This window comes from Coregonus clupeaformis, chromosome 6 (assembly GCF_020615455.1).
Source record: "Coregonus clupeaformis isolate EN_2021a chromosome 6, ASM2061545v1, whole genome shotgun sequence".
NCBI classification, from domain to species: domain Eukaryota; kingdom Metazoa; phylum Chordata; class Actinopteri; order Salmoniformes; family Salmonidae; genus Coregonus; species Coregonus clupeaformis.
Window position 1 is genome coordinate 43,949,372 of NC_059197.1, and position 22,845 is coordinate 43,972,216.

Consider the following 22,845-nt stretch of genomic DNA (forward strand, 5'->3'; position numbering starts at 1 on the left):
GTGCCTGCTCCCATACCCTATAATTCAGTATTTCTTTGTGACTAATTTGTATACAGGTAGACCAGAAAAGCCACATCCCTGATTGGCAGATGAGTGGCAACCCTGATTAGAAGCACCTGCTACTCATCTGTTGTTCTTTACAAATGCTGTTTTGAATTAAAATAAAATGTTACCTACACACTGAAGAAGGCTGTAAAGCCGAAACGTCTGTGTACGCTATCCCTGATGCTGTAAAAATAATAAAGAACATTGAATAATGAGGTAAGCTTTATGCAACATATTTTTGAGTGCGAACCCATTACACCTCTGTGTTTGTCTGAATTCACAGGTTTTATGCCCCAGCCAAGCTTCTGGGAGAGCGCGAGGGTTCTCTTTTGATTACATATTTAGCAGGCTCTAATAAAAATAGTCTGGACATTATAAAATGGGAATAGTGAGGAAACTACCCCATTTATTTTTAATACATCGAATGGTGACTGTCGCTAAAACCTTTCTGTTAGCCCTGAGTTGAAATGTATTGCTTTGAATTAAATTGGTTTGAGGAGATGGTTAAATCACAGTATTACCTTAAATAATTGATGATTTGGCTCAAGGGTAATGTTTTATTAATCTGTAGGAGATGGTGTGTCTTCAGCTGTAGAATGAATTCCCTCGGGTATCAGTTGCTAGAAAGACCATAGAATAATCTTTATGATACTATTGCAATACAATAATGAAAGTAACCCTGATTAGAAGCACCTGCAGCTCATCTGTTGTTCTTTACAAATGCTGTTCTGAATTAAAATTAAATTGTAACTACACACTGAAGAAGGCTGTAAAGCCGAAACGTCTGTATTACACTACCCCTGATGCAATGAAAATAATTAAAAACACTAAATAATGAAGCAAGCTTTATGCAACATATTTTTGAGTGCGAACCCATTCCACCTCTTTGTTAGCCTGCTGAATATGGACAGTAGTTAAACTCCACCTAGCAGCATGTAGCCTACAGTCGTGGTCAAAAGTTTTGAAAATGACACAAATATTAATTTTTACAAAGTCTGCTGCCTCAGTTTTTATGATGGCAATTTGCATATACTCCAGAATGTTATGAAGAGTGATCAGATGAATTGCAATTAATTGCAAAGTCCCTCTTTGCCATGAAAATGAACTTAATCCCCAAAAAATATTTCCACTGCATTTCAACCCTGCCACAAAAGGACCAGCTGACATCATGTCAGTGATTCTCTCGTAAACACAGGTGAGAGTGTTGACGAGGACAAGGCTGGAGATCACTCTGTCATGCTGATTGAGTTAGAATAACAGACTGGAAGCTTTAAAAGGAGGGTGGTGATTGAAATCATTGTTCTTCCTCTGTTAACCATGGTTACCTGCAAGGAAACACCTGCCGTCATCATTGCTTTGCACAAAAAGGGCTTCACAGGCAAGGATATTGCTGCTAGTAAGATTGCACATAAATCAACCATTCATCGGATCATCAAAAACTTCAAGGAGAGAGGTTCAATTATTGAGAAGAAGGCTTCAGGGCGCCCAAGAATGTCCAGCAAGCGCCAGGACCGTCTCCTAAAGTTGATTCAGCTGTGGGATCGGGGCACCACCAGTGCAGAGCTTGCTCAGGAATGGCAGCAGGCAGGTGTGAGTGCATCTGCACGCACAATGAGGCGAAGACTTTTGGAGGATGGCCTGGTGTCAAGAAGGGCAGCAAAGAAGCCACTTCTCTCCAGGAAAAACATCAGGAACAGACTGATATTCTGAAAAAGGTACAGGGATTGGACTGCTGAGGACTGGGGTAAAGTCATTTTCTCTGTTGAATCCCCTTTCCGATTGTTTGGGGCATCCGGAAAACACCTTGTCCGGAGAAGACAAGATGAGCGCTACCATCAGTCCTGTGTCATGCCAACAGTAAAGCATCCTGAGACCATTCATGTGTGGGGTTGCTTCTCAGCCAAGGGAGTGGGCTCACTCACAATTTTGCCTAATAACACAGCCATGAATAAAGAATGGTACCAACACATCCTCCGAGAGCAACTTCTCCCAACCATCCAAGAACAGTTTGGTGACGAACAATGCCTTTTCCAGCATGGTGGAGCCATAAGGCAAAAGTGATAACTAAGTGGTTCGGGGAACAAAACATCGACATTTTGGGTCCATGGCCAGGAAACTCCCCAGACCTTAATCCCATTGAGAACTTGTGGTCGATCCTCAAGAGGCGGGTGGACAAACAAAACCCCACAAATTCTGACAAACTCCAAGCATTGATTATGCAAGAATGGGCTGCCATCAGACAGGATGTGGCCCAGAAGTTAATTGACAGCATGCCAGGGCGGATTACAGAGGTCTTGAAAAAGAAGGGTCAACACTGCAAATATTGACTCTTTGCATAAACTTAATGTACTTGTCAATAAAAGCCTTTGACACTTATGGAATGCTTGTAATTATACTTCAGTATACCATAGTAACACCTGACAAAAATATCTACAAATACTGAAGCAGCAAACTTTGTAAAGACCAATACTTGTGTCATTCTCAAAACTTTTGACCATGACTGTACATCATAACTTGGCATACAACTCTCCTTTTAAGTTTTAGTTCAAACTGAGAGACTTCAATTAGCTAAATTGAATTTAGAGAATGCATAAAACATTTACTCTACATTAAACCATATCCCCAATTACTAACTATAAGGACACATATAAATACAAAGGCACTGCAATAACTTCATGACAAACTGTTGAAGTTAACAGATTATGCAATATTTTCAACAATGCCCAAGCCAGAATATCACACTGTATGTTAGTAATGTTAACTTAAACACATTTCGAAATAGCAGTGCATAAGTGGACGCCAGGTAACATATAAGCAGGTATTGTGTAATACCAAGTAATTATATTCTGTTTATCAACATTTTTGATAAAAAATGTAACGTGTTGTTCAAACAACCCTGGATGTAAATGTATGCTCACAATATGGAAGCAGGTGTTTGGAAGTCTGCCAAGTTGTCTACCAGAGAGATGTGAAAGCTTCGGAAATTCTTCTCAATGTTCAGAATTGTGGAAAAGCCTGACATCCACTCTGTTTGTATTTGATTCCTGCTGACACCACATGGCCACGCTCAGACAAGTGTGTGTGTGCATGTGTTCTCACAAGTGTGTGTGTGCATGTTTGTGTGTGTATCACCATCATCTATCAGTTCAAATGCACACAGCTGTTGCACACTCGAGTGAGCAGTGGTCGGACCCATTGCACCTGTCTCTACACAGCTCAATCAACTCTGCACAAGGAGGAACGCTCAGACCCGCTCTGATTACTGATCCTCACCCTTCATCGTTAGCATGTCAGTATTTCTGGGTGAGAAGATGATCCTTGCACATTTACTCTCCACAGTGTGTTAAATGGAAGCAAACACTGCGCTTGGTTGTTGATGATCCATAATAAGAGGGTATTGAGTAAGGCCCACATTTAAGGCATTTCAGTATTTCATACCGTGACGATTCCATGTCAGTGTAGCCCGAAAATATTTGTGTGATCTCAGATTGTTCTGGCAAATCTCACATATAAACTTCATTGGGAGGAAGGATGTTGGACATGCTTTTTACATTTGTATCACAACATTGAGAAAATCATGATGAAAGTGCCCATTTTAGGCCCTTTTTAGAAGCCTAACGACTCACACTAAAGTATTCCGCTAATCTGTCATTCGCTACAAACAGTTGAAGTCGGAAGTTTACATACACCTTAGCCAAATACATTTTAAACTCTGTTTTTCACCATCCCTGACATTTAATCCTAGTAAAAATTCCCTGGCTTAGGTCAGTTAGGATCACCACTTTATTTTAAGAATGTGAAATGTCAAAATAATAATGTGATTATTCCACTCCAGTCTTTGACGTGTTTATTTTTCACGGTGAAGTTTGCACTCACGGGACTGGTGTCATGAATGAAGCCTTCACATGATATCAGGTCAGCTTTATTGTTCAAACTTTGCCAATCTCATTTAGCTTAGCTTAGCTTAATTAGCTTGGTCCCCTGTCCCAAGACACAGGCTTCAAGCAAAGTAGAGACAAAGAGAATCAAACAATTACATTTATGTGTATAAATATTAGATAAAACATTAGGGAGTGTGTGTGCGAGGGACCTGAGTTGGGAGGAAGATGTCAGTGGTATTATGATGTCCTAGTTTCCAGACACAATGGATGTTTAGGGTGACTGTACTGTAGGTTATGTACTATAATTGTTTGAAAACTAACAAAGAAAACTGAACCAGAAGCTACTCTTAACATTTCTAACTCTAGTCTTCCCTCAATTTCCCAATTCAGATAATGAGTGGCTAATAGATTTATTTTCAGTTGCTCCAAAACAAAAGCTCAAGATGTACATACAGCTGAAGTCGGAAGTTTACACCTTAGCCAAATACATTTAAACTCAGTTTTTCACAATTCCTGACATTTAATCCTACTAACAATTCCCTGTCTTAGGTCAGTTAGGATCACCACTTTATTTTAAGAATGTGAAATGTCAGAATAATTGTAGCGAGAATGATTTATTTCAGTTTTTATTTCTTTCATCACATTCCCAGTGGGTCAGAAGTTTACAAACACTGAATTAGTATTTGGTAGCATTGCCTTTACATTGTTTAACTTGGGTCAAACGTTTCGGGTAGCCTTCCACAAGCTTCCCACAATAAGTTGGGTGAATTTTGGCCCATTCCTCCTGATAGAGCTGGTGTAACTGAATCAGGTTTGTATGCCTCCTTGCTCGCACACGCTTTTTCAGTTCTGCCCACACATTTTCTATAGGATTGAGGTCAGGGCTTTGTGATGGCCACTCCAATACCTTGACTTTGTTGTCCTTAAGCCATTTTGCCACAACTTTGGAAGTATGCTTGGGGTCATTGTCCATTTGGAGGAACCATTTGCGACCAAGCTTTAACTTCCTGACTGATGTCTTGAGATGTTGCTTCAATATATCCACATAATTTTCCTTCCTCATGATGCCATCTATTTTGTGAAGTGCACCAGTCCCTCCTGCAGCAAAGCACCCCCACAGCATGATGCTGCTGCCACCCCTGTGCTTCACGGTTGGGATGGTGTTCTTCGGCTTGCAAGCGTTCCCCTTTTTCCTCCAAACATAACGATGGTCATTATGGCAAAACAGTTCTATTTTTGTTTAATCAGACAAGAGGACATTTCTCCAAAAAGTACGATCTTTGTCCCCATGTGCAGTTGCAAACCGTAGTCTGGCTTTTTTATGGCGGTTTTGTAGCAGTGGCTTCTTCCTTGCTGAGTGGCCTTTCAGGTTATGTCGATATAGGACTCGTTTTACTGTGGACATAGATACTTTTGTACCTGTTTCCTCCAGCATCTTCACAAGGTCCTTTGCTGTTGTTCTGGGATTGATTTGCACTTTTCACACCAAAGTACATTCATCTCTAGGAGACAGAATGTGTCTCCTTCCTGAGCGGTATGACGGCTGCGTGGTCCCATGGTGTATATACTTGCGTACTATTGTTTGTACAGATGAACGTGGTACCTTCAGGCATTTGGAAATTGCTCCCAAGAATGAACCAGACTTGTGGAGGTCAACAATTCTTTTTCTGAGGTCTTGGCTGATTTATTTTGATTTTCCCATGATGTCAAGCAAAAGGCACTGAGTTTGAAGGTAGGCCTTGAAATACATCCACATGTACACCTCTAAAGCCATGACATAATTTTCTGGAATTTGCAAAGCTGTTTAAAGGCACATTCAACGTATTGTATGTAAACTTCTGACCCACTGGAATTGTGATACAGTGAATTATAAGTGAAATAATCTGTCTGTAAACAATTGCTGGAAAAATTACTTGTGTCATGCACAAAGTAGATGTCCTAAATGACTTGTCAAAACTATAGTTTGTTAACTGGAAATTTGTGGAGTGGTTGAAAATGAGTTTTAATGACTCCAACCTAAGTGTATGTAAACTTCCGACTTCAACTGAACTTTAGTCTGAGACTGCCATCATTGAAGTCGTTTGTGGTGAGGAGGGACATGAGGGGCGTTGTAAAAAACAAAGTAATTAGCGATTGGATCGTCTCTAATCAGAGTATCAAAGCCAATGACGAATTTTCAAACCTCCACTTTACCAATGTGTGTTCTGGCTCTGGCCCAAACCATTGGTTTCTGGACCAATCAGATGACCCCGAATGTGTTCGCATTCGGTGAAGGGTCGGGGAAGTACTCAGATCCAGACTCATTGTTGAGAAGAAACTAATGTCCGTGGCCCTAGCATGGAGTCTGAGTAGCCAGGCAACCTGTATACATGCGTCCTGTAAGACCCTTTGATCTGTGAACTGTACATGATACAGACTTCATCTTGGTGTCGTTATACTCATTATAGTTTGCTCTAAAATATGGAGAACGTCTTGATAAAATATGTCACATTCTTTTATTCAATATTAAAATATTATTTAATTTTGTAAATGTTTAGACATATTGTTTGGAAAGATATACTATACAAGTACATCACATTTTCAGAGTGGACTCCCTGCTAATTATGAAGGTATGATCAATTTTATGAGCCCCACCAACACGGTGGCTGTGTGTAAATACCCATACTAAAGTACTACATACCTAAACTGCATACCATGTACTCATCGTACACATACCGTTTAGTACAAACTATGCAGTATGCCACTGCCTCAACGCAGGAGCGGCTCCTGACTGGCTGAGTAGGTGGGGCGGGGAAGAGTGCGTGTGGATTTTTCCAAATTCTCTAAACTCTGAATAGAATAGGAATGGAGTCATAGGCCTACTCAGGCTGGTTATAGGCAGACTATGATGTTCGACCTATACCGTAGCCCATATATCTTATTTAAAAAGGACTGAAGAGAGAAAGATAATTTGGTTCCATTTCAACATACAGTATCTCACAAAAGTGAGGACACTTTAGGGGTGTACTCACTTTTGTTGGCAGTGGTTTAGACATTAATGGCTGTGTGTTGAGTTATTTTCAGGGGACAGCAAATTTACACTGTTATACAAGCTGTACACTCACTACTTTACATTGTAGCAAAGTGTCATTTCTTCAGTGTTGTCACATGAAAAGATATACTCAAATATTTACAAAAATGTGAGGGGTGTACTCACTTTTGTGAGATACTGTATATATTAGTGAAAACAAATTGCTGTAACATATATAAATGAAATCAAATAGCCTAGTACACACACCAAAACTTTTCAAATGTTCAAATCAAAAGGCTTGATTAACATGACATCAATAACGCAGCCACATCCCGAGTCCCCGTCGCCGACACATTCAAAAATAGAAATATGGTTTAGTATTTCGGTTAAAAGCTGTGACGAAGGCCAAGAGAACAATGAGACAACAGAAATCCACTTTGGGTAACAAAACAAACAAAGATGTAGCCTACAATGCAATACTCGTGATCATTTTAAGGAGAACAAAAACTACTTAGCCTACATTTGAACACCTCCACAGAAGCTTTGCTATTCGGCATCTTAACAATTAAGTAGCCTAGTTTTGTTGTTTGGGTACTTGAAGAGAACTAGGGCCTATTACTCGCAGCCCACCTCTTCCAATTCATTGTGGAAAAGTAAGCATTGAATTCTACTAGATTCAAGACTCAAGCCAAAATGAGTATAACATCCTGGCATTGCAACTATACAAAATGTTTGCATACTGAGAACGCGTCATGCGCGAATGCATTGTTTCCCGTTATTTGTTAATGTCAGTAACGCATCCCCAAATCGAATTGATCAGCTGTTGTCAAAGCCGAAAAGAGTATGACATCCGGGACAGTATACTTGATTTTCAAAATGTTGCATACTATTAAACTTAATTTTTTCGCATACTCAAACTGCCTACTATTTAGGACTCAAGTATGGGTATTCGGACACGGAGTGAATGGGAAAATAGATTCAAAGGCAACTCACCCTGCTGGTGATTTGCTGAATGTGCAATCCCAAAGGAGGGCTGTGATTGGTTAATGACCTATAATGGCCATTTTATATGTATAAAATGGGTCATATTGTTAAAAGGACCAAAGAGCCCACTCTGGGAATTTGACATGTTTGAAGAGTATATTGTTTCAAACGAGATGTGAAAAAAATAACTAAATCAAAAAGGGTACTTTTGACATATTCATATCTCAATACAAGCCTATACACGGAACAAGATCCCACAACTAATGATTGCAAAAAGGCTACTTAAGTATGATCCCCAATCAGAGACAACGAGCGACAGCTGCCTCTGATTGGGAATCACACTTGGCCAATTATAGAAACACAATACCTAGAATGTAAACATAGAAATAATAACATAGATCTCCACACCCTGACTCAACATACAAGAGTTCCATAAGTCAGGGCGTGACAGTACCCCCCCCAAAGGTGCGGACTCCGACCGCACAAACCTGTCATAACAGGGTAGGGTCCGGGTGGGCATTCCGCCTCGGAGGCGGATCCGGCTCCGGGCGTGACGACCTCATTCTCTCAGCCTCCCCGTTGCGCCCCTGGTCTGGTCTGGACCTCTCCTTCCTCCCACGATGCACCAAGCCCTGTCTGGACCCTGGTGTGGGAGACCCCGAACCTGGAGAGGGGCTGACGTCTGGGCCTGGATCGGCAATCCTCCCGCGCTGCACCAAGCCCTGTCTGGGCCCTGGTGTGGGAGACCCCGAACCTGGAGAGGGGCTGACGTCTGGTTCTGGACTGGAGCCGCTGACCGGAGCTGGACTGGATATCGGTTGAGCGGACTGCTCTGGCTCCGGAGTGCAGCCGCTGACCGGAGCTGGACTGGACATCGGTGGAGCGGACTGCTCTAGCTCCGGAGTGGAGCAGGTGGAACGGGCACGGGCCATGCCGGACTGGACACACGCACCACTGGTCTGGTGCGAGGAGCAGGCACGGGCCGTACCGGACTGCGAACACGCACCACTGGCTTGGTGCAAGGAACAGGAACGGGCCGGGCCGGACTGGGGACACACACCACTGGCTTGGTGCGAGGAGCAGGCACGGGCCGGACCGGACTAGGAACACGCACCACTGGCTTGGTGCGAGGAACAGGAACGGGCCGGGCCCGTTCTCGCTCCCCGACCACCCCTTTAGCCCCCCCCAAACATTTTCTTGGGGCTGCCTCTCAGGCTTCCTCCTCGGCCTGCGCCTTCTGTGTTTCCGTTGCTCCTCTCTAACCCGGACCTCCACTGTCGCCTCCCAAGGACGACGATCCATCCCAGCCTGAATTTCCTCCCATGTCCAAGATCCCTTTCCGTCCAGAATCTCCTCCCATGTCCAGGATGTCTGCTCCTGGGCACGCTGCTTGGTCCATGTGTAGTGGGATCTTCTGTCACGGGCGTTGAAGGACGGGTCAGACCAAAGCGCAGCGTGAAATGCATACATGTTTATTTTATAAAATAAAGACACGAACAAAAACAACAAAACAACGTAACGTGAAGTCCTCAGGCTAAACACAATACAAGCCTATACACGGAACAAGATCCCACAACTAATGATTGCAAACAGGCTACTTAAGTATGATCCCCAATCAGAGACAACGAGCGACAGCTGCCTCTGATTGGGAATCACACCCGGCCAAACATAGAAACACAATACATAGAATGTAAACATAGAAATAATAACATAGATCTCCACACCCTGACTCAACATACAAGAGTTCCATAAGTCAGGGCATGACACATAGGTTCTTACAGGAGGCATGTACAGTGAGAGAAAAAAGTATTTGATCCCCTGCTGATTTTGTACGTTTGCCCACTGACAAAGAAATGATCAGTCTATAATTTTAATGGTAGGTTTATTTGAACAGTGAGAGACAGAATAACAACAAAAAAATCCAGAAAAATGCATGTCAAAAATGTTATAAATTGATTTGCATTTCAATGAGGGACATAAGAATTTGACCCCCTCTCAATCAGAAAGATTTCTGGCTCCCAGGTGTCTTTTATACAGGTAACGAGCTAAGATTAGGAGCACACTCTTAAAGGGAGTGCTCCTAATCTCAGCTTGTTACCTGTATAAAAGACACCTGTCCACAGAAGCAATCAATCAATCAGATTCCAGACTCTCCACCATGGCCAAGACCATAGACCTCTCCAAGGACGTCAGGGACAAGATTATAGACCTACACAAGGCTGGAATGGGCTACAAGACCATCGCCAAGCAGCTTGGTGAGAAGGTGACAACAGTTGGTGCCATTATTCGCAAATGGAAGAAACACAAAATAACTGTCAATCTCCCTCGGCCTGGGGCTCCATGCAAGATCTCACCTCGTGGAGTTGCAATGATCATGAGAATGGTGAGGAATCAGCCCAGAACTACACGGGAGGATCTTGTCAATGATCTCAAGGCAGCTGGGACCATAGTCACCAAGAAAACAATTGGTAACACACTACGCCGTGAAGGACTGAAATCCTGCAGCGCCCGCAAGGTCCCCCTGCTCAAGAAAGCACATATACAGGCCCGTCTGAAGTTTGCCAATGAACATCTGAATGATTCAGAGGAGAACTGGGTGAAAGTGTTGTGGTCAGATGAGACCAAAATGAAGCTCTTTGGCATCAACTCAACTCGCCATGTTTGGAGGAGGAGGAATGCTGCCTATGACCCCAAGAACACCATCCCCACCGTCAAACATGGAGGTGGAAACATTATGCTTTGGGGGTGTTTTTCTGCTAAGGGGACAGGACAACTTCACCGCATCAAAGGGACGATGGACGGGGCCATGTACCATCAAATCTTGGGTGAGAACCTCCTTCCCTCAGCCAGGGCATTGAAAATGGTTCGTGGATGGGTATTCCAGCATGACAATGACCCAAAATACACGGCCAAGGCAACAAAGGAGTGGCTCAAGAAGAAGCACATTAAGGTCCTGGAGTGGCCTAGTCAGTCTCCAAACCTTAATCCCATAGAAAATCTGTGGAGGGAGCTGAAGGTTCGAGTTGCCAAACATCAGCCTCGAAACCTTAATGACTTGGAGAAGCTCTGCAAAGAGGAGTGGGACAAAATGGTGCAAACCTGGTGGCCAACTACAAGAAACGTCTGACCTCTGTGATTGCCAACAAGGGTTTTGCCACCAAGTTCTAAGTCATGTTTTGCAGAGGGGTCAAATACTTATTTCCCTCATTAAAATGAAAATTAATTAATTAATAACATTTTTGACATGCATTTTTTTCTGGATTTTTTTGTTGTTATTCTGTCTCTCACTGTTCAAATAAACCTACCATTACAATTATAGACTGATCATTTCTTTGTCAGTGGGCAAACGTACAAAATCAGCAGGGGATCAAATACTTTTTTCCCTCACTGTATAGGTCTAAAAAGTGTCTAAAATTGTCACTTTCGTCAAGATTTTCTCAAAAATAGTTTGTGATACAAATGTAATAAGCATATCAAACATCCTTCCTCCCAATGATGTTACTATATGAGAATTGACAGAACAATCTGAGATACCCAAAATTATTTTCAGGCTACGCTGGCGTGGAATCTCCCGCCTGTAATAGTGTAGATGACTCAAAGGGATTATCACAACACAATCATGTTTACAGATGATAATTGAATTTCCACTAGATACATTATTCTCTCTTCCAGTTTCCTTTTTCCCCAAAAGTAATTGCCACATTGAGTCTGTATCTCGCCATAAACCATTATGCAACCCAATGAACTGAACATTGCAGAACTTCTTCTGCTTAGTCATGGCATTCCCTAGATTTACTGTACAAACAAACAAACTGTCATTTTCTCCTGCTGTTCATCCTCTCATGTCTAAATCAGTGAAGGGTCAGGCATGCTCTGAGAAAAAAAAGATGGGAGAGTAAATGAAAGCAATTTCTTACCAGCTGTGAACTGAGCCCCCAAACACAGTTTCCCATGCAGACTACTATTTTTATTAAATCTCAGATCCTTTTAAAGAATTTCTCACTGAAGTGAAAACGCAAACTGGTAGATGACAGTTATTGCGTGAGCTGCCCCTCATTGTTTTTGTCATGGCTCCTAAGAGGCCATAGACAACATTTGTCCATGTGGAACATCCCTATCAGAAGAATGGGTTTGCACCACACAGACCACACTGAAGATAAATAACTAAATAGTTAAATTGACTAAGCATGTTATTATTCATTATTTTATTTATGTTTGTTAATTATGATAATGAAATACAGTGCAGTATGATAAGCTAAGCTACAGTAATATAATTCATTACTATAGATATTTCAAACACTGTATACTTACATTTTAAAAGATGAGCTCTTGGAGGACGCATGGATTATTATATTCCCATCACAAGTTGAGACAATCTCATTTTGAATGCTCAGTCAATACGTAATCCCACCAAACAGCTGAGATCCACAGAGCCTTAAAACCACACTGACACAGATACATGACATTGCCAGAACATTGTTATTTACGCCATAGCGATGCAGCTAACTTTCCAAAGTTACTCCAAGAGCAATCTTCTGCCAGGCAGCCACATAATTGTGATTTAAATGGAGAACCAAACCCTCCCTCTCCAACTCCTCACCAAGGTCAATGGCATGCATTGGAATGCAGAAAAACAAACTGAAAGGTGACATTTTCTAATATAAGTTTTGCTTACTCTTTACTATAGGACTTCTTATTGAAGGTGAATAATGTGTTGCATTTCACCCTATCTATCCATCATGTTCTGTATCAGCAGAAGTTAAATAGTGTTCTTCCCGATCGGGGGAATCAAACCTTTTGGTTTCAAATTACTATCTCTAAATTACCTCTCTTTTCCCGAATATGGACTGTTTGGTCAATTCACAAGAAATGGGAAGATGGACTATGTTGACAGGGCTGCACTATTCTGACATTTTCTGGATGAGCGGTGGCAGCACACACCAAGCTCAGAGAGAGCCATTTGTTGCCTCTGCAATTCACTGATAGTCTCTCATTTGAGGATGTCCAATTGATTGTTTTTACTGAATTGCTATCAAAAGGAGGTTAGTCATCGTCTTGAGAAAGAAATCAAATACAGAAGCGACTGTCAAGGGAAAAAACGCAATGCAGGAGTGAGAGAGCGACCTAGCATCCAAGACTACCTCTTTAATTAATTTACTCGAAACAAAATATTTGGGCTGTGGGCAATGCAAATACTTCAAAGTCACCACACATCTCCCAGCTTGGATGGAGTGTTTCATTTAAATTTTAATCTGGGTAATTTGGCTCCAGATAATCACTATTTGTTTTGTATTTTTTTCTTCCTCCATAGAGCCACCGACGCCTGGAGCTAAAAGCTTCTGTAAGGAGAGGCTACACTATGCATAGGCCTACAACACTCCTACTCCACCAACGCCGACTGTTCTCTTATGGCAAACAAGCAAATGGGAGAGGAAGTGTTTGAGCTTGTAATTGGCAGAAGGCTCTGTCCTTATGTTCACTCTCGCTGAAGATGCATGGCCCACCGAGTCTCGGTGACTTTGAAGCACTCAATCACATTCCGTTTACTTCACTTGGCATGAAAGGAGGGATTTGGAAAGTACCTCCATCCCTTACCACCCCCTCTTTTTCTGGAGAAGCTGTTTATTTTTTGAGAGCTTGTGTTTTGTCGGTTTGGAATTATGGATGAAGCTTCCCGAATAGGATTTCACTTGAAAGTAACAACATATCTCTGGTTTAACACGACTGCTATTATTGTTTTCAATGTAGCGTTCCCTTCTGCCTGACTCTGGAGAATGGCTCTTGTTATGTTATTCTCCTCCTGCTCTTTTTTTAGTTGTTGATCTTTGGTTTGTCCTCTATCAAACTCCAACATATTACCACCTTTCAGTTCAAGGGTGGTATTACATTTATCTTGTTTAAAAATATTAAAGTGAAGGTTGAATACAACTTTTTAGCAGGAGGTTGTTTGACAAAGCAGGCTCAAAGAGCTTCCTTCTTCACTCAACTCAATAATACAAATAATACAACATTATCAATGAACCAAACATAATTCCTCCCTCCAGCAAGACTCTTGGATGTTTGGGTCAAAGTGAAGTAATTGAGAGTGATGCTCTTTTAATGAACATAGTTTCTCTAATGACTGAGCACAACTGAAGGCAATTACAAAAATGTTGGTCTATACTTTTCCCTAATTCAGCATAATAAACCATCTGAGTGGTTAAAGGTTACAAAAACAGATGAGAATTTTTGGAGGGCATTTTTTGGAGATGTATTATTCAATGTCTGTTGTTGACTTTTTAATTGCTACAATATATTGTAGTATGGGTAACAGGTTGTAAGATGACATTTTATGTAGCTATTTCAATTGCAGTGAACATATGTTTTTGAAAACCGTGACTTTGTCTAGATCTCTTTATGAAACTACCCATAAGTGAATGCCAATCATGTCTATGTATTTTTTTTTTTTTATCTCTCAGGTTCTTAATCATCATGTAGCCTGGTAACTACTGTACTGTGTGTGACGTGACATGAGTTCAGAAATTCTAAGAAAGAGAAGTTCACAGGATGGTGGTGCCAGGAGACTAATGGTGCAGTGTTCCAGTTGACAGATCATTATCTGGCATAGAGGTGAAGGGTCAGGACTCAGACGCTCCACAGCTGAATGAGACATGTTGAAGGGCCTTTTGACTTGTGTGCTTCAAAGAACAATTGAACACATGCATTTTGTTATGGCTGAAATACTCTACAGTACTGTCCAATTACCCAACCATCACATTTCTCGTCCCGCATATTTACAGTTGAAGTCGGAAGTTTACATACACTTAGGTTGGAGTAATTAAAACTCGTTTTTCAACCATTCCACACATTTCTTGTTAACAAACTATAGTTTTGGCAAATCGGTTAGGACATCTACTTTGTGCATGACAAATCATTTTTCCAACAATTGTTTACAGATTATTTCACTTATAATTCACTGTATCACAATTCCAGTGGGTCAGAAGTTTACATACACTAAGTTGACTGTGCCTTTAAACAGCTTGGAAAATTCCAGAAAATGATTTTATGGCTTTAGAAACTTCTGATAGGCTAATTGACATCATTTGAGTCAATTGGAGGTGTACCTGTGGATGTATTTCAAGGCCTACCTTCAAACTCATTGCCTCTTTGCTTGACATCATGGGAAAATCTGGTTCATCCTTGGGTACGCAAGGTACGCAAGTATAAACACCATTGGACCACGCAGCCGTCATACCGCTCAGGAAGGAGATGCGTTCTGTCTCCTAGAGATGAACGTACTTTGGTGTGAAAAGTGCAAATCAATCCCAGAACAACAGCAAAGGACCTTGTGAAGATGCTGGAGGAAACAGGTACAAAAGTATCTATATCCACAGTAAAACGAGTCCTATATCGACATAACCTGAAAGGCCGCTCAGCAAGGAAGAAGCCACTGCTACAAAACCACCATAAAAAAGCCAGCTATGGTTTGCAACTCCACATGGGGACGGAGATCATACTTTTTGGAGAAATGTCCTCTGGTCTGATGAAACAAAAATAGAACTGTTTGGCCATAATGACCATCGTTATGTTTGGAGGAAAAAGGGGGTTGCTTGCTAGCCGAAGAACACCATCCCAACCGTGAAGCACGGGGGTGGCAGCATCATGCTGTGGGGGTGCTTTGCTGCAGGAGGGACTAGTGCACTTTACAAAATAGATGGCATCATGAGGAAGGAAAATGATGTGGCTATATTGAAGCAACATCTCAAGATATCAGTCAGGAAGTTAAAGCTTGGTCGCAAATGTGGTGAGTGTGGAGTCAGGCGCAGGAGGGTAATCACCGAATACATTGTTTATTCCTTTGTTGACACACACATGCGCTCCAATAGCGATCAACGAAACAGGCACAGGGGAAATCAACATCCCTGGCAATACACTGTAACGGAATCCAATAATGCATAGGCACAAGGGGAAAATGTACCCTGGCTCCACCGAGCTACATACTCTCACAATAACAATCACCCACAAGGACAAGGGGGCAGAGGGAACACTTATACATAGACTAATTGGGGGATAGGAACCAGGTGTGTGTGATTGACAAGACAAGTGTGATGATGATTGGGGCGGCAGTGTTTAGTACTCTGGTGATGACGAACGACGAAGCCTGCCCGAACAAGGAGGGGAGGTAGCCTCGGCCGAAGTCGTGACAGTACCCCCCCTCCCCCCCGACGCGCAACTCCAGCAGCGCGCCGACCCCGGCCTCCCCACAACAGGGAGGGATTGAGGATATCCCTCACCGGGACCCAGCACCGTTCCTCCGGCCGTACCCCTCCCACTCCACGAGGTACTGAAGGCCCCCCACCCGACGCCTCGAATCCAGGATGGCACGGACAGAGTACGCCAGGGCCCCCTCGATGTCCAGAGGAGGTGGAGGAACCTCCCGTACCTCCGACTCCTGGAGCAGACCAACCACCACCGGCCTGAGGAGAGACACATGAAATGAGGGGTTAATATGGTAATCAGGGGGGAGTACCAACCTATACGTAACCTCATTGATTCTCCTCAGGACTTTGAACGGCCCCACAAACCGCGGGCTCAGCTTCCGACAGGGCAGGCGGAGGGGCAGATTCCGGGTCGAGAGCCAGTCCCGATCCCCCGGTACGAAGACTGGGGCATCACTGCGGTGACGGTCAGCGTTGGGCTTCTGATGATGCATGGCGCGTTGGAGGTGAAAGTGGACCAGAGGTCAGGCTGACCGAGACCCCCAGACGTTCCATGAACGACTTCCAAACCTTGGACGTGAACTGGGGACCTCCGTCGGACACTATATCCTCTGGCACCCTGTAGTGCCGGAAGACGTGAGTGAACAGGGCCTCCGCAGTCTGCAGGGCCGTGGTGAGACCGGGCAGAGGAAGGAGGCGGCAGGACTTGGAGAAGCGGTCCACAACGACCAGGATGGTGGTGTTACCTTGGGAGAGGGGAAGATCAGTCAGAAAATCAATGCTAAGGTGAGACCATGGTCGTTGAGGAACTGGGTGCCTTACTCTGGGCGCACACTGAGCAGGAGGAGACGTACACCCTCACGTCCTTAGCCAAGGTAGGCCACCAGTACTTTCCGCTCAAGCAGCACACTGTACGACCGATACCTGGGTGACCAGAGGAGGGTGAGATGTGTGCCCAGAAGATCAGATGATCACAGATAAGAGCAGGCACGTACCGCAGCCCAGCTGGACACTGCGGTGGAGATGGATCTGTGCGTAATGCCCGCTCTATATCCGCATCCATCGCCCATACTACCGGCGCCACAATGCAGTATGCCGGGAGTATGGGGGTGTTGTCTCTGGGCCTCTCCTCTGTGTCATACAGCTGGGACAGTGCGTCTGCCTTCACGTTCTTCGTACCCGGAATGTATGATGGTGTAAAATCAAACCGGGTGAAGAATAGGGCCCACCTGGCCTGGCGAGGATTCAGCCTCCTCGCTGCCCGGATGTACTCCAGGTTACGGTGGTCCGTCCAGACGAGGAAAGGGTGTTTCGCCCCTCGAGCCAATGCCTCCACACGGTCAAAGCTCAGACAACAGCCAACAGCTCCCGATCACCAACGTCGTAGTTCTGCTCCGCCGGGCTGAGCTTCTTCGAAAAGAAGGCACAGGGGCGGAGCTTGGGTGGCGTGCCCGAGCGTTGGGACAGGACAGCGCCTATCCCTACCTCGGATGCATCCACCTCCACTACAAACGGTTGTGATGGATCGGGGTGGGCCAGTACCGGAGCTGAGGTGAACAGACCCCGCAGTCTCCTGAAGGCCAGATCCGCCTCAGCAGACCAGCGGAGCCGGGAGAGCCCACCCTTCAACAGGGATGTGATGGGAGCTGCGACTTTGCCAAAGCCCCGGATAAACCTTTGGTAGTAGTTGGCAAATCCAAGGAATCGCTGCACCTTCTTAACCGTGGTTGGAGTCGGCCAATTATGCATGGCTGAAATGCGATCTCCCTCCATCTCCCCACCTGAGGTGGTAATGCGGTATCCGAGGAAGGAGACGGACTGCTGGAAAAACATACACTTCTCTGCCTTGGCATAAAGGTCATTTTCCAACAGTCTGGCAAGCACCTTGCGAACCAGGGACACATGCTCAGCACGAGTAGCGGAATACACAAGGATGTCATCGATGTAGGCCACTACACCGCGACCAAGCAAATCGAGGTATTCAGGGGGAATGCGCAAGGTGGAGGTACCGTCAGGACTTTCCACCGTGGTTGCACCAACGGAAACATCTAGACACCTACCCTGACATTCACGTGACCACCCCGTGAGAGCCCTCTGCGGCCATGAGAAGGTGGGGTTGTGGAGTGCTAGCCAAGGGATACCTAATACCACAGGGAAAGCAGGAGATTCAATAATCGAAATATAACCTGCTCACAATGAGTCGCCTGGGTGATCATGGTGACCGGTATAGTGACTTCTGTAACAAACCCGGACCCTAATGGTCGACTACCGAGTGCTTTGATGTGGAGTGGAATGGAGAGGGGAACCAATGAAATGCCTTGACGGCGGGCAAATGCCCTGTCAATAAAGTTCCCTGCCGCGCCTGAATCGACTAGCGCCTTACACTGGGGAACTACCATGATATCGGGAAAGTGTATAGGTAGGGTACAGTGCGCAACAGAGGGCTCTGAACAAGTGTGGGTGTTCGATACCTGGGGTGATGCGTGGATGCCCTGCCTGCCGCCTCCCGGCCCAAAAGAACGTTGACTACGACATGTGGTGTACTGTCCCTTCGTGCCACCAGAGTGGCACTGTTGCTGTCCTCCTCCGCTCTCTCGGCCGGCGGCTCCACCCAGCTCCATCGGCTCGGGATCTGAGTCGTCCGGGGTGGAAACGGGCAGACCCCTACCAGGACGTCCTCTGGCTGCCAGCAGGTTGTCCAAACGAATGGCCATGTCCACCAGTTTATCGAAGGACAACATGGTGTCCCGGCAGGCTAGCCCTCGTCGGATGTCCTCCCGCAGATGGCACTGGAAATGGTTGATCAGGGACCGCTCGTTCCACCCGGACCCCGCTGCCAGTGTCCGAAACTCCAACGCGAAGTCCTGCGCGGTCCTCGTCCCTTGCCTCAGGTGGACCAGCCGCTCACCCGCCTCTCGACCCTCGGGCGGGTGATCGAAGACTGCCCGAAAGAGGCGAGCGAACTACCTGTAGTCCTCCAACGCGGCTCCTCCCTCGTTCCACACCGCGTTGGCCCACTCCAGGGCTTTCCCACAGAGGCAGGAAACGAGGACGGACACCTTCTCCCGCTCCGATGGCACCGGTCTGATGCTGGCGAAGTATAGCTCCAATTGGAGGAGGAATCGCTGGTACAGCGCCGCCGTCCCATCAAACGGCCGTGGACGGGATATCTGGATCCCTCCGGGTGCTGGGGTGTAGATGGCTGGATCCGGTTGGCCAGCTGGTCTCGACAGATCGCGTCCTCTCCTCTCCAGGCATTGGACGGCCTGAAGAACCCGATCCATCGCTTCCCCCAAGCTGGCCAGCATTGTGGAATGCTCCTGGACCCGTGCCACGACTCCAGGCATGCGCTCTTCTCCCGCTGACTCCATAGCAGGTGGGTGATTCTGTGGTGAGTGTGGTGAAAGGAGTCAGGCGCAGGAGGGTAATCACCGAATACAAAGTGTATTCCTTTGTTGACACACACATGCGCTCCAATAGCGATCAACGAAACAGGCACAGGGGAAAACAACATCCCTGGCAATACACTGTAACGGAATCCAATAATACATAGGCACAGGGGGAAAATCTACCCTGGCAACACAATGTTATGAGTAGCTCCACCGAGCTACATACTCTCACAATAACAATCACCTACAAGGACAAGGGGGCAGAGGGAACACTTATACACAGACTAATTAGGGGATAGGAACCAGGTGTGTGTGATTGACAAGACAAGTATGATGATGATTGGTGACGACGAACGCCGAAGCCTGCCCGAACAAGGAGGGGAGGCAGCCTCGGCTGAAGTCGTGACAGCAAATGGGTCTTTCAAATGGACAATGACCCCAAGCATACTTCCAAAATTGTGGCAAAATGGCTTAAGGACAACAAAGTCAAGGTATTGGAGTGGCCATCACAAAGCCCTGACCTCAATCCTATAGAAAATGTGTGGGCAGAACTGAAAAAGCGTGTGCGAGCAAGGAGGCCTACAAACCTGAATCAGTTACACCAGCTCTGTCAGGAGGAATGGGCCAGAATTCACCCAACTTATTGTGGGAAGCTTGTGGAAGGCTACCCGAAATGTTTGACCCAAGTTAAACAATTTAAATGCAATGCTACCAAATACTAATTGAGTGTATGTAAACTTCTGACCCACTGGGAATGTGATGAAATAAATAAAAGCTGAAAGAAGTCATTCTCTCTACTATTATTTTGACATTTCACATTCTTAAAATAATGTGGTGATCCTAACTGACCAAAGAGGGAATTTTTCGTAGGATTAAATGTCAGGAATTGTGAAAAACTGAGTTTAAATGTATTTGGCTAAGGTGTATGTAAACTTCCGACTTCAACTGTATGTACAGCTTGAGCTTTTGTTTTGGAGCAACTGAAAATAAATCTATTAGCCACTCATTATCTGAACTGTGCAATTGAGGGAATACTAGTAATGACTAGAGTTAGAAATGTTAAGAGAAGCTTCTGGCTCGGTTTTCTTTGCTATTTTCAAACAATTATAGTACATAACCTACAGTACAGTCACCCTAAACCTCCATTGTGTCTGGAAACTAGGACATCATAATACCACTGACATCTTCCTCCCAACTCAGGTCCCTCGCACACACACTCCCTAATGTTTTATCTAATATTTATACACATAAATGTAATTGTTTGATTCTCTTTGTCTCTACTTTGCTTGAAGCCTGTGTCTTGGGACAGGAGACCAAGCTAATTCAAATGGGGGTCATGGGCAGTGCATGGCATCTGTGTGAGCTGTGTTAGTATCAGCTAAATGAGATTGGCAAAGTCTGAACAATAAAGCTGACCTGATATCATGTGAAGGCGTCATTCATCACACCAGTCCCGTGAGTGCAAACTTCACAGTGAAAAATAAGCATGTCAAAGACTGGAGTGGAATAATCGCATAAAGTTTTCAACTGGTGAGCAATTGCGGTAGAGATGTCATTTCTCATGCCATTATGAAGCCTGCTCTTCACAGGAAATAAAAAAGAACAAACAATCAAAGAACAGCACAAGCACCACATGAGACCACAGACTTCAAACCTGCCTTTTTTTTCTTTTGTGATTGAATATATACAGTATATCACAATGAGAAGATTCACAATGAGTGATGAGGCTTGCCAGTCATAGCTCAGAGCCAGTATATTGGGCTAGCTGAAAGGCGACGCAATCCTGTCATCTACAAATAGGATATGTCCTCTAACAGGGGTTTGAACCATTCATCTTATACAGTTCAAATGATAGCTTATAATGAAATAGTTTTGCTACAGGCTTTGCACTTCTAGTCATTTATTAATTAGCACTAATTTGACCTCAGTAAGTAACAATAGTTGGGAATAGATTGATATCAGAAAATATGGTGGTTTCATGTCAAACTAATACTTTTCTGGATTCTATCTAGAAGAAGGAACAAAGTGCTGTTACACGATCCACATAACTAATAACCAATCAATTAAGCTAAAATGACTGGAAGTTAGAACCAGTGGCCAAATACTTCTAGGAATTCAATTTTAGACCCCTGTTTTGCGCACACTAACTGCATCTAAATCCTAAAATGAGGTGGGAGTGGCACTTTTTTATTTTCAGCATGTTTTGTAATTGAAACAAAGATTGGCAATGCATGCTCAGCTCCAATTCCTGCAAATACTCCCATTTAGTTTTTGTAATTGGATCTTAATTGAAGTGTGGTGCTCAAATAGCCATTGTGGGAAGAGCAGGTAGGATCCATAATTTGGTGAAATCCAAGTAATTAGAATTTAATAAAGCACTGGAAGAGAAGAAGGTTTTGATGAGAATATTCTTTGGATGTATAAGACATCGGCTACAGTTGAACTTTTATTAGATTACATTGTGCAATTAAGGGATTCATAAAGAGCACACACACAAGCACCATGCAGAAACTCATCTAATTAGTCTTTATTGCCAATCTAACATATCCAACCTTAGACATTCCAGGTGTGAGCTTGAACAGAAAATGAGTTCAGAGATTGAATTTGCCCGGACTCAGATAAATTGGTTGAGTAAACGTAATAGATTTTTTGTAATGAATGTCTTTGTGATGAAGGGTGAAAGGGAACATATGCAGTGGCTACCTGTCATTCAGGGCAGGTGGAAAAAGTACCCAATATCATACTTGAGTAAAAGTAAAGATACCTTAATAGAAAATGACCCAGTAAAATACTACTTAAGTAAAAGTCAAAGGGTATTTGGTTTTAAATACACTTAAGTATCAAAAGTAAATGTAATTGCTAAAATATACTTAAGTATCAAAAGTAAAAGTAAAAGTAGAAATCATTTCAAATTCCTTATATTAAGCAAACCAGACGGCAAAATGTTCATACTTTTTTTTTACTGATAGCCAGGGGCACACTCCAACACTCAGACATTATTTACATACGAAGCGTTTGTGTTTAGTGAGTCCGCCAGATCAGAGGCAGGAGAGATGACCAAGGATGTTCAATTGATATGTGCGTGAATTGGACCATTTTCCTTTCCTGCTAAGCACTCAAAATGTAACAAGTATTTTTGGGAGTCAGGGAAAATGTATGGAGTAAAACATACATTATTTTCTTTAGGAATGTAGTGAAGTAAAAGTACAAATACCCCAAATAAATACTTAAGTAGTACTTTAAAGTATTTTTACTTAAGTACTTTACACCACTGCTATTTTTCTTTCTTGAGTAAGGCAGCTCCAAAATGCAAGCATTTCAGCCTAGCTCAGTGCTTT